This window comes from Mustela nivalis (assembly GCF_964662115.1).
Source record: "Mustela nivalis genome assembly, chromosome: 11".
Taxonomy (NCBI): Eukaryota; Metazoa; Chordata; class Mammalia; order Carnivora; family Mustelidae; genus Mustela; species Mustela nivalis.
The window spans coordinates 111,834,924-111,842,769 of NC_139030.1; positions in this window are offsets into that span (position 1 = coordinate 111,834,924).

Genomic DNA, 7,846 nt, shown 5'->3' on the forward strand with positions numbered 1-7,846 from the left:
ACATTGTTCTCTCAGCTTCGATGATTCATATTGGAGAGAATAAAACTGTTTCAGTCCCCATTTAAAAATGATTTCACCTTCATCATCTCTCCAGACTAACGTTCTAATCTTTGCTTTCATCTTCTCTTCTAAGCCCTCAGTTCCTTTGATAACTTACTGTTCTCATCCTTGTGCTCTCTCGAGACTAATCCTTGTGATTTTTCAAGGTGCCTGGCCGGAACTGAAACAATGAATGGAAAAAGTATTATAAATCATTTGCGTTGTGTGTCTGTGCTTGTGCCTGTTTTCCAGTTCTGCCTAGCATTTGGTTAATTTTGGGCAATAAGTGGTAGATTTGTTTTCCATTTGCTATCTTCCTTAGAGGAATTTCAACAGTAGTTAGTTGGGATCATAGAGGAAATTTGAATAGGATAATCCAGGATGCAGAGGAAGTTTGGAAGAGCGAGCAAAGTTCTAGGGAGAATTAATGAATAAAGCATATGGAAACTACGAACTAGGACTCCAATGAGAAAGAAGCATTTGAGAGACCACCGGAGGGCAAGCCTGCTCACAGAACAGGGAGAACCGGTAACTGGCAAGATAAGGGGTTATGATCCTGGAGGACAAGCAGGAAGTTAAGTCACCAGGTTGATATAATGGAGGCGAAGCTGTACCCTGTAATTGGATCAAAGGTTTTTCATGATGAGTGGCCAGTGTGGGATGGGGTAGGAGACCAGGATGATCAAATAGAAAGAATTTGTGGGACAGAGATTAGAGATGTTCCCACTCTGTCTTGATACTATAATCATCTTGACACTTTTTTTTTTTTTTAATTTTATTTGTTTGAGGGAGAGTGAGAGCATGACCTGGGGAGAGGGAGGAGAGAGAATCTGAAGCAGAATCAATGCCAGGCTCAATCACGAGATCATGACCTGAGCTAAAACCAAGAGTCATCTGCTTGAGGGACTTAGCCACCCAAGTGCCCCCACCTTTAATTTTTTTTTTAAGACTTTATTTATTTATTTATTTATTTACTTGACAGAGAGACACAGCGAGAGAGGAAACACAAGCAGGGGGAGTGGGAGAGGGAGAAGCAGGCTCCCTGCGGAGCACGGAGTCTGATGGGCTTGATCCTAGGATCCTGGAATCATGACCTGAGCCAAAGGCAGATGCTTAACGACTGAGCCAGCCCCAAACATGTCAATGTTCTTAAAGACATGTCAATGTCCTGGGGCCATAAACCAACTGAATTAGAATCTGGAAGTGGACCTAGGCTTCAGCAGATTTGGAAGAATTATCAGGTGATTCCAGCTTACGTTTAGAACAGAGAACTAGGGTTGGGGCCCTGGTTCCCAACTGGAGAAATTTTTATGACCCTGGTGGTGCAGTGGGCCTTACTCCTGACCATTACATTAGAGCATTCGGGAGTGAGATCTAGATATCCCTGTTTTTAAAATTCCCTAGGTGATACCCATGAGCCACCAAATTTAGGGACTGTTGGATTAGAGGGGCTGTAGCCTGTGATCTACTGTGCATTACAGATACAGTGAAATTATGTTGTGTGATAGACCTTGTATATTAAAATCATACTTGCGGCCTTGAAGTTTAAGGCACAGAAAATAATTCAGATACTGCGGTTTGTCTTTGTTCTGATGCCTCAGTACACCCTTCTAATTTAACGGAATTAGAATAACAAAATCTTGAAAACTAGAAGAGACCTCAGGAAAAATGCAACCCAGACTCCTTCTCTTCTACATGAGAAATAAGAGGCCCAGAAAGGATGGTGAAATCGTCTGTGATCACTTGGGAAATTCATGACAGAGTGGGATCCTCTGACTTAAATACTTTTCAGTCTTCTTCCACAACGTTGGCTACATTAAAAGACTTAGTTCTGAAATGTTAAATGCTAAAAGGAATAGGATTTAATTTACAAAATCTAGACAGTCAATGAACAGAGTTAATGTGATGTGACCCATCCACAAAACTCAAGGAACACTAGAAGTAAAAACTACTCCTGAGGCATAAAATAATTTTATTTTAAAACAAGAAAATCGGGCGCCTGGGTGGCTCAGTGGGTTAAGCCGCTGCCTTCGGCTCAGGTCATGATCTCAGGGTCCTGGGATCGAGTCCCACATCGGGCTCTCTGCTCAGCAGGGAGCCTGCTTCCTTCTCTCTCTCTCTCTCTGCCTGCCTCTCAGTGTACTTGTAATTTCTCTCTGTCAAATAAATAAATAAATAAAATCTTTAAAAAAAAAAAATAAAAAATAAAACAAGAAAATCAAAAAATAAAATAAAACAAGTAAATTAGGTTTAAAAAACCTAATTCCCAACATGCTATTTGTGAAGTTACTGGCCACAAGAATCCTTTAAGCCATAGGGACAGTCATTGTACAGCCACTCTGTTTTTTTAGGGAGGCTAGAATTTTGGGGGACTTTAGACCTGGAAACCCAAATACTTGGATTTCCTAAGGTCATCTGATAAACTGTAAAAGTTTTGCAATCAGTACCTAGACCCTCAATCATGAGGTTTTCATATTCTCTGAGTTGGTTAGTCCAATTCCTGAATGAATCTAACTTCATAGAAATCAGAACAAAAGTAGATCTCTTTGGGGGATAGAGTTAAATGCATCTGATTACACTGTTTGTTAAATGGACACCCTTCCTTGTGTATTTGTGGACTTGAGTTCCAGTATACAATCTTTGCAAAAAATAGAGTGGGCGTTGCCCCTGTCCCTCAGGTGATATCATTTGTCAGGCTCTGTAGCCAGCTTTCAGGCCCGTATCTTTGACAGTGGCTATGGTGAAGACACAGGAGTGCGATGATCTGGCCTAAAAGTGATGGGAAGGAGGGAATGTGAGTACGTTAGATCACAGAAAGGCTTCCATGGACTGAAACGAATGGCCAAAATCTAAGCAGATGCAATTCAGCAGGGAGAGAAGACTGCAAGGCCTGCCCTCGGACACAGTACAAGGCACCTGAGGGAAGAGGACTCTCTACCTTGCAGCACTTGAAGGCTTCTCATTGGAGAGGGTGTTGTTGCTTAAGGCCCACAGACCGCCACGCCTCTGAGGGGCTTTGCCATGGCCCAGAAATTGCCTGTGGCCTTCTCTAAATGCTTAAAATAGGAAAAATCAAAAGGGGAGGGGGTTTGGGAGAAGGGGGTGGGATTATGGACATTGGGGAGGGTATGTGCTTTGGTGAGTGCTGTGAAGTGTGTAAACCTGGTGATTCACAGACCTGTACCCCTGGGGATAAAAATATGTTTATAAAAAATAAAAAATTAAACAAACAAACAAACAAACAAAAAGACTAACAAGCCCCCCCCCAAAAAAAAAACAGATTAGACCTAAAGGTTTCAACTGGAAAAAGTAAAAGGAAGCTACCAACAGATTTTATTTCCATGTGAGGAAGAAATTCCTCTGTTAAAGCTCTCCAGAGATGGAATGAGCTATCCTGGGAAGTTTCAACTTTCCAGAACATTTGGAAAGAATATCAGAGGGGACTTAAGCAACAGATGGATAGTTGAAATACGTTATTATGTTTCTTCAAAACAAATGACTGTGTGCATGGAGAGAATGCCTGAGTACAGCTCACCTGGAGGGTGGCGGGGTCGGGCGATCTGGGACCATTGAGGCCCTGGACTACACAGGCTACAGCAGAAAGTGCGGGTAATAGGGCTGCCTCCTCTAGTAGATCCTGGGTCACAGACTATTCTCTCAAAAGGTTCTCTGATGGTTTTGTTTTGCCCTTGAGGGAAGACTAATAGGAGGACTTACTCTACGATGAGTTCACTATGGCATCTGATAGACAAGGTCCCCACACACTGTCACTGTGGGGAAGCAGAGAAATAAAGTATGAGGGTGTAGCAATTCTGAGTGTGGGGTGTGAAGTTAGGCCGACTGAATTTCACTTCTACTCTGTGTTTGCTGAGTGTAACTTTGGAGAAGTTGTATAGCCACTCGGTGCTTGCTTTCCTCCTATCTAAAATGAAAATAACTAGTGCCTCCATGTAGGCTGGAGAATCAAATAAACATAAAAACCATGTAAAAGAATTAAAAATGATGATAAAAAATGTTAGCTATATTCTTGTTGGTTTTTTTTTAGGTACCTGTTGAAGGTATTTGAATTTTGTTATTAACTGTCATTTATTCACTGTGTGAGATAGGGAAAATTCTTTACCTCTCCGGCTTCTTGTTTTCCACCTATAAAACAGTGACTACATTTCTACTAGACAAAAATAATATTGCATTTAATTGCCCTTAAGAGTTCAGAGTTGGGGCACCTGGGTGGCTCAGCTGGTTAAGTGTCTGCCTTCGGCTGGGGTCACGATCCCAGGGTCCCAGGATCAAGCCCTTTGTCAGGCTCCCTACTCAGTGGGGGGTTTGAACCTGCTTCTCGCTCTGCCCCTCTCTCTGCTCATGTTTTCTCTCTCAAATAAATAAATAAAATCTTAAAAAAAAAAAAAAGAACTGAGTCAAAGGACCCTGGAAGGTCTGACTAAGGTAAGAGAGTACAATAATTTCACAAATTTGTGTTTGTCTGAGAACATGAACTCTTAATTCGGAGGCAATACTCTAGGGTTGGAAATCGCCAGCAAGGAGCACGGATCTTCCCTGTCGTCAGGCATGGGTAGAGCCTCACCCTTGTTCGGAGTTGCCGTCTCTAGAACTTAACCCAGAACTTGGAATTCAGAATATCTGAGAGAGATTTTTGGGGATTTGTAGAGTCCCAGCACTTCGCGGCGGTTCCTGGCTTGGCTCCTGGCCCGAGCTGGGACTCCCGGCCTGGAAAGGAGCGTGGCCGCCGCAGCCCTCGGAACCCGCGGGGCTTCCCGACAGCGCTGTCCCTCCCGCCGCAGCCGGGTGTTGCCGCAGCGGGAGTGCCGGTGGCCGGGCTGGCCAGGAGCTCTGCCCTGCCTCGTGGCCTACTTACGAAGCGGGGTTGGTCTTGAGGGGAGGCCTCGTGTGTACGTCCGTGTGCGTCCAAACGCACAATCCTCCACTAACAGCCCGTGAAGCCTCCTAGGGAAGGTCATAGGTCTTGGCTTGAAAACTGAGCTTCAGACGCCCAGTCAGCCGCGGCGTGGACGCGCCTCGGGGCGGCCTCCTTGCTTCGGGCTCCACGGCGAGCAGTGCGCGCGCTGACCCACCGGACCGACATGCGCGCTCGCTCCGGCGTCTCCTTCCGTAGAGCGGAAATTCGTCGCGGACCTAACGTTTAAAGACCCGCAAGGACAGCTCCGGAGCACCTCGAAGTTCTCGCGAGCAACGACTGACTGAGAAGCTCGTTCTAAGTTTCTCTGTCGAGTCACGGCGTGTTTCCCGAGCGGAATCAGAGCCTCGGGGCGGCCGAGGCCGGCCCTTCCGTCAGTTCTCGGTGTTCCCGGAGGAGGGAGGAGGGGATTTTACCACGTTCTTCTCTCAGCGCAGGGCTTGGGGCTGGGCCTCTCTCCTCCCTCCCTCGTCGCCCGAGGGGTCGCCGGCGGCCCTTCCAGCGGGTCGTCGCGGAGCAGGCGGCCGCGGCCTCACACGGCGCCGGCAGGGCTTCCTCAGGCTCGTTAGCTCCCCGCGGAGGGTCACGGACACCCGCTTCCGGTCGCCGACACCCGCTTCCGGTCCGCAGACACCGGCTTCCGGCCCACCGGGCCCGGCGTCCCGTAACGCGGAAGGAGCCCAGCCGCCTCTGAGCCGCCTCTGAGCCGTGCTGAGCGCGGGGAGCCGCCTGACCTCGGGCCGGTTGGGCTGCAGCTCACGTGTGCTGAGTGATGACTTACAAATGTCCTTCTCGAGAGGAGAGTTTGTTTGTTTTAGAGAGAAAGAGAGACTGCACGCGGGGGCAGGGGGGAGGGGCAGAGAGGGAAGGGGCAGACTCCCTGCTGAGCCCCTCAGGCCTCGATTTGGAGACCCTGAGGTCATGACCTGAGCAGAGACCAAGAGTCCGACGCTTAACCCACTGCTCCCTGGAGGCTCCCTGCAAAAACATCTAAAAAATGGAAATAAATAGTCCTGTCGCTTCATGCAGAATCCGTGACCCGATGGGCTCTTTCCCCCCGGGAGCTGCCCCAGAGCAGGCGGCGTTTCTGGGTTAGCGCCTGGCGCCCCGCGCGCCGCGGTCCTCGCGCCCCCGGGACAGCTCTGTCGCGTGCTGGCGGGACGGAGAGCGTTCCAAGCCTCAGACGTTCTGTAAGAAACCAGCGGAGTTACTGAGTATCCCAAGAATGACCAATATCGAGAGGTCGCTGTCAGGCAATGACGCGGATAGAAAAGGGAAAGTTAAGATTATTTCCAGGAAGATCAACACATGGTAAAATTCTATTTACAATTATATATGTCAATAAATAACTTGGCGACCTGGTCAGAATTAATACAGAACATAAATAGTAAAAAGAATTGTTTAAGCAACTGTGGCTTTTTACTTTTATACAGACAGAATATCTCATAGTAGGCCTTAAACTGCTGCCTCGTAGAGATTTTTCTTCCTCTTCACTCGGCTGTGTGACAGGAACTGTCATGGCTTTTTTTTTTTTAATTTTAAGATTTTATTTATTTGACAGACAGAGATGACAGGTAGGCAGAGAGGCAGGCAGAGAGAGGGGGGAGCAGGTTCCCCGCTGAGCAGAGAGCCCGACGCGGGGCTCGATCCCAGGACCTGGGATCATGACCTAAGCCAAGGCAGAGGCCTTAACCCACTGAGCCACCCAGGTGCCCCATGTCATGGCTTTTGAAAACAGTTCCTTTTGAGGCACCATCTCTGGTCTGAAGCAGAAGAAAGCATTCTAGACTGGCACAGGGGAACTAAATTTTTCCTTTCATAAAGGCCATGGGAATAAAATTAATTTATGCTTTAAAAGGTAAAGTAAAATAAGTATGAAATTACAAGTAGGGGTTAGGGTCCCTGACACCTGCTCAGTCAAAAATCTGTATCTAACTTTTGAGTCCCCCGAAACCTAAGTACTGATACCCTACCACTGACCAGAGGCCTTACTGATAACATAGAGTCAATTAACACACATAACATACAGTGTATAATCTACACTCACCTACAATTTTGCATTGTACTACAATAAATTAAGCTAGACAAAATAAAATCTTAAGAAAGAGAAAAAGCATTTACAGTATTATACTGTATTTACTGAAAAAAGATCACATGTAAGTGGGACCCATGCCATTCAAACCTGTGTTGTTCAAGGGTCAACTGCATAAGAAAACACTGAGAAATTATGAGTGAGACTGATCAGAATTACTGAACTACTTGAATGAATGAAATATTTAACCATTATGTTGTATACCTGACACCAATATAACGTGATAATTTTTCTTCAGTAATAAACATTTTTCAGTGAAATTAAAAAAAATATTTCAATAGGAAGGCAATGGTATTGCTTTCAGATAGAGATAGGCCCTGGACCACGGTTAGCATGTCTTCTAGCAGTCGCCTGCTTTACAGAAAATAGAAGGAGGTCGGCAGCTCTGTGAGTGAGGCTATGCCGGAGGAATCTTCTCACCATGAAAAGTTCCTGTTGGCAACTATTTACTTCAAACTTTAATACGATTTACACACTCAAGTAGATACGTGTCCTTGAACATGGGATTACTGTGTTAATGGCTTCAAAAGGAAAAATTTAAATGTGGACCATTTCTGAATTACCCAAACTGTCAGAGAAAGGATGGAATTAATGAGAAATTGGTCATTTTAAAAGTTGAATGTGTGTATGGGCAGGGAGGAGGAAGAGGGGACTTGAAAACATAACTCTCTATTTCATTCACAAATGTAAGTTTATTTAAAATGATTTCTAACCCATAAAGAGTGAGAGATACGAGTGCTAGAATATGGGATTTTCATTCCAAAAAAATTTTCAAAATTAGA